The following is a 10,921-nucleotide window of genomic DNA, read 5'->3' on the forward strand; positions in this document are numbered from 1 at the left end:
ACCATTAATGTCGGTTGTACACTAGAAAGGTCAGTAAGGCCATGATGCTGAGGACCCTGCATGTTGTGAGCGCAGGAGAAGAGATGGAACTGAGACTAAGCCAAAAAAAACTCTGTGCCACTGGATGGACGACGTTCATATTGCCAGAGGCTCTATACAGATGGTTGGGGAAGAAAGGATCCCCTATAAGTCTACTCAACGATGGACCCCGCGTGCTGCACACTACAGACACGCCAAACAATATCTGCAAGTGCAATAATGGCTCAACCACATATATGCAACTGACAAATTTCTAATTGGATAAGGCCTGCTCCTAGGGGTGGAACACACATCTGGTGCTGCAGACCAGGCCAACGCCTTTTGTCGAGAAAGGCTACAGGCCCTAGTGGAGAAGCCATCATAAGTATACTGTTTAATGAGTATAGTACACCTACTGGGATATTGTCTAGGCATTTGTATTTACATTCGTGTTTGTTTAAATGTGTCTACTTCCTTCCATTTGTCTTTATAGTAGGAAAAAACACCACTGAGATAGATCAGTGGGCACGACCTAAAGACGACTAATGGGGAGGCCCAAGAAGCCACTATCTCACCAAGATACAAGAGAGATCACCCTACATCTACCACCCCCTCCAAGGCTCAGGGACTTTAGCGGAAGATTGGCAGAAAGACTGTAAGAGCAGAGAAAAAGGGTGGAGTGTCTCCCGATTGGCTGGTTCCTCCAGTGGGCGGGGCCTGACATGAGCTGGAAGTAGGAAGGGAAGCCGGGAGCCATCTTGGGATGGAAACCAGGAGCTGCTGGTAGAGCTTGATGGTGTAGGAAACTTGCAGCCAGCGCAGCAACTCAAAGACAGAATGGACTGACTCCCTGTGGACCTGGGGCAAGATCACTGGTCCAGGAGGTTATGAGTGAATGCAGGGCTATGGGCATGGCACGGTCTGATAAGGTGGGCTCTGAGTGGTGGTGGCGCGGGGCTAGGCACTGGGTACTCATTCCTTTGTAAGTTAATAAACTCACATAAAATATATTATATGGTTTGTCTGATCGCACAGGAGATCCAGAGAGAATTTGGGCCACACCCTACCTCAAAAAAAGAGGTGGACGGTGACTAAGGAACACCCAAGGTTGTCTGCTGGCCTCCACACACACCTGGACAGAAATAAAAAAATAAAATGGGCGGCAAGGTGGCTCAGAAAGTATGGTGCTTGCCATCAAGCTTGATGAGGCGAGTTTGATCCTCGGGACCTGCATGGTGGAAGGAGAGGGCACACTCCAGAAAGTTCTTCTTTGACCTCCATACCCAGAGTAAGGAGAAGGCCCCAAAGTCACAAGCAGCAGTGGGTTGGTCCTACAGGAGTGAGTAGGTCCACCCTGCCCCTGGGCCTCCAACCAATCACCATAGCCCCATGTGGTCCCAGGAAGGTGAGACCCAAAGAGGAGATGATCTCTCCAAGCACACACAGTGGGAGTTAACAGAGTCCTCCTTCCTCTGTCCCCCACATCTCAGCCCTGTAGTGCCACCAAAGAGTGAGTCTGCCAGCTCAGCCCAGCCACTCTTCTGAGTCACTGGCAGTGCCGGCACTATCAGTCAGCACATCTGACCTCCTGCCGGATGGGTCAGTGCAGACACGGCCTGAGCCTTGGCAACAGCAGCTCCTGATGCTCACCTGCCTCAGGAACTCCATCCCAGGACGTTCACACACGCCCTCTGCCCTTGGAACCTCTCTGCCCTTACCTACTAAAGGATCGAACTCAGGTCCCCAGTCTTGGTGGCAAGTGCCATTACCCTCTTGAGTTTAGGGTGTAGGAGAACCAGCCAGGGCCTGGTGCATGCTGGGTAGGCACTCACTGCCACCCCCACCACCACCTTACTGTTTACAGGCTGGTTGGGGTGACTCTGCTCCTGCTCTGACCCCAGCACCTGAAAACGGGCAGCTCAGAACTTTGGTGCACCACGGGTGAGGCTGAACATGTGGGACTCAGAACCTTGGAGACAATAACATACCTGAGCCAGGGGTAGCCACAGGACAAGAAAACAAAGTTATCTCCACCACAAGAAGCCAGTCTGCAAGTCCACACAGCTCATTCCCAAGCCTTTACCAGCACTTGGCCAGCAGTTGGGCCAGAAGCACAGCTCTCAATTGGTCAGTCAGTCACTTCACAGTCAGACCCCAGCTTGAGCATGCAGGAAACTTGACCCGCACAGCAGGCAGAATCAGGACTCTTCAGGTAAGCATTGCCTCTAGTCCAGTCTCCCCAGAAATACCCATGTCTGCTCCAAATGACCAGGCATGGACAAACAGCGCTCGATGGGTATACACTATGACTGTCAAATTCCGGTACCAACCCAGCACTGGCCTGTCATCTCAGCATTCAGGAGGCTGAAGCAGGAAGACTGCCATGAGTTTAAGGCCAGCCTGGTATACAAAGTGAGACTCTATGCAAACAAAACACAGTGCAAAGTTTCTGGGGCTGATTTCTACGGTGACCGCAGGGTGGGTGCAACAGAACTAACACTGATTCCACCTGCTTTGCTTTTAAGTTCTAATGCAGCAACTAGAAAATATTAAGGGCTGGCAAGAGGGTTCAGCAGGATCCTCAGAACCCACATGATGGAAGGAGAGAACCGAGACTGAAAGTTGTCCTCTGACTCCATATATATGCCATGAAACATGCACATGCACACACACACACACATGCACGCACATGCATGCACAGGCAAATGTAATTTCAACCCAAAACAAACCATCTTCAAAGATGGTGGGTTGGGACTATGACTCTGAGGAGGTGGCACACATATGGTTGGCAACCCTGGGACTGCAGGGACTTTGGGCAGGGTCAACAGCCCCCTGCACCAGGACTCCAGGTTCCCGAGAGAAGCAGCTGCCCATCCCCAATCGATCCTGGGTGGCTGGTGCTGGGGAGCCCCAGTGACACCCACATCCTCCTATCCATCTCTAGGATCTGCCAGGCCCCAGTTCCAGTGTCCCCTTCTCCCTTTGCCCAGCATTACCCACATGGACAGGCTCAGCAACATGACTCCCAGAGCAGCCCCCCATGGTGGCAGGACAACCCGGGCATGGTAGACTCCAGCCATCATGCTGCCGCCATGCCTGCACTGGGCACACGCAGCCAGACTGCTCCGGGGGACTCAGAGCAGAGGTGACACCCTGGCTGCAGTGTCTCAACTCCGGGCAACTATGCCAGCCAGCTGCAGCCCAGTCATCGGCTCAGAAGTCATGGCGGCAAGTGGGGACAGGTGGGGATAGGTGGGGGCAGGTGGCCGGCAGAAAATCCCCTCACTGAGTGAGGCCACTGGTGGGTGTGTGTCTTGGGGTATACCTGCCCAGGCCCCAGAGCCTGCAGAATATCCAGCAGTGGCTACCGACAGCAAGCTGTGGACCTCAGCTACAGCCAGGACAGTCAATGGGGAGACTCTGTCCAGCCCTGTGTGACAAAGAACCTGAGATTTCCCAAGGAGGAAGCTTCATGTCCTGGGACGCTCTCCACTCCCCAGTCAGACATGGTCCCTTCCCTTCCTCCTTCCCTGTCTCTCCCTCTCAGCATGCCCATTCCTCTTAGGCCAACCATCTAATGGGCTGGGGGAGCACAGGGTCTTGGTGGGTCCAGCCCTGATGCAGCATGCAATGGGGTCCACACTAAACACCCACAGCTGGCATAGCAGAGCTGCCCAGCCAAGAGCTGCCACACTGTGACCACAGCTCAGGCCTGATGGGTCATGGAACCCCCTGGACCTACCTGACAAATTCACTGCATCCAGCACTCAGGGCCCTCACACTCTAGTTCCAGCAGGAGGCAGAGGCTGGAGTGGGATCCCCCCTCCCCCAAGTGTCAAGCCTCTGTCAGGCAGATGCAAGGACCCAAGTTCAAATCCTCAGATCCCTCATTATGCTGGGTGTGATGGTGTGGCCTATAATCCCACGACCATGGAGGCAGACTTGAGGGGGGCACTCTAGGGGGCTCTCCAGGCTGGGAAGACAACTCAGAGGGCAAGTCACCTGCTATGCAAGCATGCAGAACAGAGTTTGAATCCTCAGCACTTAGGGAAAGCAGGGTACCTTGGAATCTTGACTCTGATGAGATGGAAGTAGAGGCCAAAGATGGACACCCCAGGTGATCTCTGACCTTCACACACACAGATTTTTAATTAAAAAAGAGAGAAGTGTAGTCCACCACCACGCAAAGATGGCTGGTCCCCAAACCCTCAGTGGCTGACGCCACTAGATAGCAGAGGAGCGCAAAAGGGAAACAGGTGACACGGAGATGGCAGACACACACCATGAAGCGTAAACTCTAAAAGTCTGGGACCCCAACAAGACAGAGAAACACAGCAGACTCAAGCCCTAGTCCCCAACCAGGCCACCTGTTCCAAGCCTGGGCCCTTGTTCTCATGCACCCGTGACAGTCACCTCGCCCACCAGGTGATAGCAGAGGCCACCTTGTGAGGCAACAGCACCCCCTCTCACAGGACATTGGCAGGACAGGTGAGCACAGGGGAGTGGCTCTCACTTCATACCATCAGCCACGGGGGTCCCGGGACCCCAAAGCTGGGTATATGCGACTCTCCAGACACCCAAGACACCTGAGAAATTGTCACCCAAAGGTGAGGACAGGTCAGACACCCCAAAAGGGAAATTACATCCCCTTGTTGACATCTATTTGGGGTGCTGGAAATGAATCCAGGACCTCACACGCACAAGGCAGGTGCTCCACTGAGATGCACCCCAGCCCCATTCTTACGTCTTTGGGGTTTGGAGTTTTGTGGGGTGTCTGTGTGTCTCTGTGTACATATGTGTCTCAGGATGCACCCATGTGGAGGTCCAAGGCTGTTACGGGTATCTTCCTCAGTCCCTCTCCACCCGATGTTTATTATTATTATTATTATTATTATTATTATTATTATTATTTATATTATTTGGTCTTTTTTTTAGGCTGGGTCTAGTCCCAGCTGGCCTCGAACTCACTATATAGACAGGTTGGCCTTGATCTCACAAAGATCTGCCTCCTAAGTGCTGGGGTTAAAGGCGTGGCCACCATTCCCCACCATCCACCATGCAGCAGGCTTTCTCACCGAACTGAACTGAACTGAAGCCTAGGGGCCGTCCTGTATGCACATCCCAAACACCAGCGTCCCAGGCACATGTGGCCATATCTGACTTATACAGGATGCTGGGGATTCAAACTCAAGTCCTCAGGCTGTGCACCAGGTGCTCTACCCACAGTCTGTCTGCAGCCCTGATATTTTGGTTTTGATTTACTCTGGGGGGGGGGGGACAGGGTCTCCCTGTAGACCCAGCTGTCCTGGAACTCACTAGATAGACCAGGCTGGCCTCAAACTCACAGAGATCTGCCTGCCTCTGCCTCCCAAGTGCTGGAACTACAGCCATGTGACCACCATGCCTGGCTGTTTTTTATTTACTTTTATTTTATTTTATGTACATGGGTGTTTTGCCTGCATGTATGTAAGTATACTGTATGTGTGCAATGCCCAAGGAAGCCAGAAGAGGGTGTTGAATCCCTGGAACTGGAGCTACTGATGGCTCTTAGTCACCATGTGATGTTGGGAACCAAACCTAGGTTCTCTGCAAGAGCAGCCAGTGCTCTTAACTGCTGAACCATCTCTCCAGACCCTTTTCATTTTTTTGAGAAATGGTCTCATTTAACCCAGGGTGGCCTAGAACTCACTATGTAGTGAACTTGAACTCCTTGAACTCCTGATCCTCCTACCTCTCTACCTCCTGAGTGCTGAAAAGACAGTCATGTGGCACCTAATTTATGGGGCACTAGGGATTGACCTAGGGCCTCATGTATGCTAGGCCAAGCGCTCTACACACTGAGCCTCTGGGCTTCAGTTTTTGAGTAGACGGTTTCCCAGTGTGTAGGGGTGCTGTCCAGCTTGCTCCTGTCCCCACAGGGAAGAACACTGGTAGACCAGGTAGGAAAATGATGGGGCACCTCCCAGTCTAACAGACTCCCAGATCAGGCTGCACCAAGCAGGAATGAACTCAAAAACCAACTCACCCAAGACTTTGAAAAACTCAATTCAGAACTGTGGGTGATAGTGCACACCTTCAATCCCAGCACTCAGGAGACAAGAATGGGCGGATCTCTGTGAGTTCAAGGCCAGCCTGGTCTACACAGTGAGTTCCAGGACAGCTGGGGCTACAGGGAGACCCTGTCTCAAAAAAGACAAAAAATAATAATAATAATAATAATCCAAAACAAAAATTTAAAAATCATTTCATAACTTTTAAGTTGCTTTTTCTGCACTGGGTTCCCTGTCACTGTGTGGGGCTCCAGCGCAGGGACACTGCCCCATCACTGTTCAGAAGTGAGTCATCCCGAGTCTATCAAAGCTACAGGATGAGACACAGGATGGGGTGTCTATGCCCCTCCATAGGTACAGGGCTGGGAGCTGCACAGGGTGGGCACATGGTGCCAAGGTGGTCACAGGCAGCTCATGTCCTCCCTGGATGACAACTGCAGACTTGGAAGGGCAGGGAGACTTGGGATACAGGGCGAGCAGCCTAGGGGACCCTGCATAACATCTGGGGATACACATTGCTTGCGTGGCATGAGTGGCAGCCAGCTACCACTTGGCACCCTGCAGGGCCCTGACTGCCGACCCCAGAGGCAGCCTGGCCAAGGTGGGGGGCGGGGACAGTCCACCCTGGCCTCCTGCTCTTGCCCTTGACCCTCTCAGGGGTGTGCTCAGCCCCTCTACAGGGCAGGGGCAGACAGATCAGGAGAGGCACCTGCCTGGAGGAGGAGCCTCAACTCAGCCTCCAGGCCTCCCACATCTGGCAGGACAGGGCACAGAGGCCAGAACTCCAAGGATGTCACCAAGAACCCAGGGACACTGAACTCCGGCCAACCCTCCTCTTCTGTCTAGTTCTAAAGCATAGCAGTGGCCCAGGCTCTGAGGCCCCTCGAGACAGGGACAACCCTGTGACAAGTCTCTCTGGAGCCCACCATCTGCCAGTGTGACCTGTGGCCAGTCTGCTCCCCTACCCCCTCCCAGCAGGCCTGACCTTGGCTCTGAGCAAGTGAGATGCCCAAGGCCAGGCAACCTCCAGAAGCAGAGAAGAGCCACTTAGAAGCGGCCTGTCCCTGACCATGGCCTCCTAGGATCCAGGGCCTGGGGCAGCATCTTCCCCACCAACAGTGAGCCCCAAGCTAGGGAGTGATAGCTGGTCCTGCCTGAAGCTGACATGCCAGGTGACTCCCCACAGGTGTCATGTGGCACAGGGACAGATGGCCAGGGTTGGGAGTCCCAGGGATGGGGGGGAGGCACAGAACAAGGAGGCCAAGAGCAGCACAGCAGGGACAGAGGACTCCCAGGCTAGATCAAAGTTGGGAGGATGGAGGGGTCCTCCAGGAATGGGAAAGGACAGAGACCCCTCAGAGCTCCGGGATGTCACCTGCCCAAGGAGGAAAGGCTTAGTCCACTCCCCAAGGAGGAAAGGATTAGAAAACTCAAAACACTAAGACCTGCACATGCCTGGCTCTGCACATGCACAATGACAGGCGCATATGGATCCACTCAGGCACACAGGGCACCCACATCGGAACATTTCCACTAATATCAAAACATCCTTAGGGAACTTTGTACAACCTGACCTCACCAATTCCCACCCTCCCTGGCTGTAAAAGTCCTGCCAGGAGTCCCTGGTGGCCAGGGAGAACAGGGAAACTCACCAGTACCCTGCTTAGCCATCCAGCAAGTTTAGACACCCAGCACCCAGAGGGTTTGGAGACAGAGGTGAAGATGACAGACCAGACGGCGGGGGCAGGAGTGGTAAGAAAAGGCTGGTCCTGTCTGGGGACACGCCCTCCCACTGGCTCTGAACACAGCTATTATTGGAGATTTAAGGGAGTGATTAGCGATTTCCTGGCGGGGATCAAAACCCCCAAAGACCCAAGTAATGAGCACATTTTGAGGTGAGAGCTGGGGAGGGAGGGAATCAGATACACAACTATTAGGACAGAGGTGGCTGGGGATTTCCCCATTTTCTTTATATTTCAGGATCCCTGGGCTCCACCAGGCTGAGCCTCCCTCTGGCTAGTTTTTGCAACTTGGCAAACAGTTTCCAGGGTGTTGCTGAATTCTTAAAACAATCCCATCTCTTCTGCCCCCAATCAGACAGATGGGGGGGGACTGTAAGGCTCCAGAGATGCCAAAAGCTCTCCAGTTAAACTATCAGATCTTCAAGTCTGGACCCAAGTGGACAGGGAACCCCCATTTCCACCTGGCTTACCGCACCCCTCAGCACCCGATAGAAAGACACTCGTCTCCCGCTGTCCCCAGCTTTGGGGAAGGAAAACGGAGGTGATAGTGTATTAGGGTGCACCCTGGACGATTGTCCACGCGAGAAACTGCACAATTCACGGCTTCCAGGAGAGACAAGGGACGGGTGCAAAGAGCTGCCTTTACAGCAGCAAAGACATGCAGTTTTTTAAACTGAAAAATATGCAGATCACACACTGATTTAAGAGCTCCTGGAACACGAGGGGGGTCAAGTTTTAGAAGACACGATGGATGCTATTTGGAACGGGTTAGCATGGGGGGAATCCCCTAAAAGGATTCAAAATGCAAACGGGGGGCAGCAAGGGTTTGGGCCTTTTTTTCTTCTTTTTCAGGATTCGGGGGTGCTAAAGCGATGACTGCACGGTGCCACCCACGCTGTCATCTTTTGTGCCCCGGGAAAAGGGGCCGCGGCGCCCCGCCCCCGCCCCGCCTTTGTCCGGCCCCATCGTTTCCCCCCAACACACACAGAAACCTTCCTTTGCAGTGCATGTAATCGTTTTGTCGATCAACAAACAACCGCTGCGCCGATCGGACAAAAGCGTCGCGCTCCCCCCCTCCCCCTCTCACCCCGGAGCAGCTGACTAGGCCGCAGCCGAAGCCTCGGTCTCGAGTGCGCGTGGTGGCCGCCAGGCGAGCGCGGGGCTCAGCCATGGCGGCCGCGGAGGCCACCCGGAGCGGCCTGAAGGATCCGCAGCTCCGAAGACAGCCGCCGACCCACCTGGCGCGGCGCGCGCGACCCCGAGAGCGGACAGCGGGCTGAGTAGCGCGTGCTTCGCCGTCTCGGCGTCGCCCCGCCGGGCCTCCCTCGCTCGCTCGGGCCGCTCGACTGCTGCCTTCGCCCGGTTCGCTCGTTCGTTCGCTCGCTCGCTTGCAGCCGAGCCCTCAGCGAGCGCCTCCAGCGGGGAGGGCGAAAGCTTGTGAGGGGAGGTGCGACAGCTCCTTGTCGTCCGCAATTGGTCAGCGAGCCCACGCCCGCACGCTGATTGGTGCAAGCTGACAGCTCCGCCCCTCCCATCATCAACACCAGCGGGGCCCCGCCCTCTTTGAGCGGGGGGGGGGGGGCCGCAGGCGCACGACCTCTCCCCGCCCATTGGTCCAACGAAGAGGACACGCCAGCACCTATTTACGTGCCTGCTGACCGGCACGATTCTCACTGGATAGTTCTCACGCCCGTCAAAAAGGGCACAATCAATCCGAAAGCGATTAAGTCTCGGATTGACAGAAGCGCCCGCAGATTGACAAGAGCACTCAGGAACCGCCCCGCGACCCCACTCGGGAAAATCGGACTGGTTCATGGGATCGGCCTCTGAGCGCCGATTGGTTAAGGGTAGATGTCAATCACTGTCGTGCTCACTCCGGGCCCCGCCCTGGTTATCAGGCCGCGGCTGTGTACGTGAGATCCCGCACAACATCAGCACTCACCCGCCTACTTTCTGAGACAGGAAGCAACCGGGGTTCGAGACCCAGAACTGGAATTTGAACGCAGCTTTGCAAAGGACCGAATTAGGACATAGAAGACCCCCAAAACGTTGCTATTTTGTGCTCCCTGGGGTTCCCTGAAACGTGCTCAGCTGAGACCAGGTTTATGGGGAAATTACTTCACTGGGCCTCCCTCTCCCTGTGTACTGGATTTTTTTAAAGTGGTGCCCACGGAAACGTTGCAAGAATTAGGGAGAAATGTTCATTTCTCAACTCAAGTGCCCTTTGAGAAATGAATTATTTGGATTTTAATTTCCAACTCAGCATTTTGTAAATTGGTGGACTGGAAACCGGGAATTCCTGGTCTGGGTGTCAACCCCCCTCCTCACGGCTTTAGAATCACAAAACAATGAAGTCTGTAATCATCACCAACAATTTTTATTGTTTTGTGGAAGTCAGGAGAATAATTTGCACAAGTTGGTTCTCTCTTTTCATCTTGGGGGTTCCAAAGATCGAAGTCAGGTCATCAGACCTGACTACAAGCTCCTTTACCAACTGAGCTATCTCCCCCAGCCCTCCATCACTATTTCTTGTGGAATGGAGGTGGAACTGAGGGCATGCTTCTGGTTTGGGGGCAAAACAAGAAATCCTGTAATTTTTTATATTGCATAATACGGAGAAATCATCTTTTACGGGAAAATTTCAAATTTTAAGGAGAAACTCTTCAAGCAATGCATTATTTATTAAAGAGCCCAGGGGTCTGGGGATGGGGTTATGAGTTCATATAAACCCCATTAAATAGAAGCTGCCCCATTTTCAAAAGGAGCATAAAACAGGTGCATGTATCCAACCCCAAAGGGAGCCAGCACCCTCTTCAGATCACATCAGAGCATTCATAAGCATCTGGTCAAGAGAAACCAACTTTAAATTGCCCTGCAGCTCTGAATTCTGTAGCTACCAGGGTTTTGTCCAGTGGGCGGGACTTGCATAGATTATTCAAAGCACTGGAACTAAATTGTTTCCTTGATCTTTTTTTTTAAATAAATTTTCTATTTTTAATTTGGTCTTTTTGAGACAGGGTCTCCCTGTAGCCCCAGCTGTCCTAGAACTCACTATGTAGACCAGGCTGGCCTTGAACTCAGAGATCCGCCTGCCTCTGCCTCCTGAGTGCT

The 10,921-nt window shown here is 53.4% G+C and overlaps 1 protein-coding gene across 3 annotated transcripts in view; it reads right to left on the minus strand.

Annotated features, from left to right (window-relative positions):
• Kdm4b (lysine demethylase 4B) overlaps positions 1 to 9,235 on the minus strand; it is an 89,419-nt gene extending 80,184 nt beyond the window's left edge. For all 3 annotated transcript variants that reach the window (XM_029565321.1, XM_008836965.2, XM_008836964.2), the window contains exon 1: positions 9,049 to 9,235. The gene's annotated coding sequence lies outside the window, so the exon portion shown is untranslated. The remainder of the gene's footprint in view (positions 1 to 9,048) is intronic.
• Positions 9,236 to 10,921: the final 1,686 nt, after the last annotated feature.

The sequence above is a fragment of the Nannospalax galili genome, unplaced genomic scaffold (assembly GCF_000622305.1).
Source record: "Nannospalax galili isolate Female #2095 unplaced genomic scaffold, S.galili_v1.0 scaffold77, whole genome shotgun sequence".
NCBI lineage: Eukaryota > Metazoa > Chordata > Mammalia > Rodentia > Spalacidae > Nannospalax > Nannospalax galili.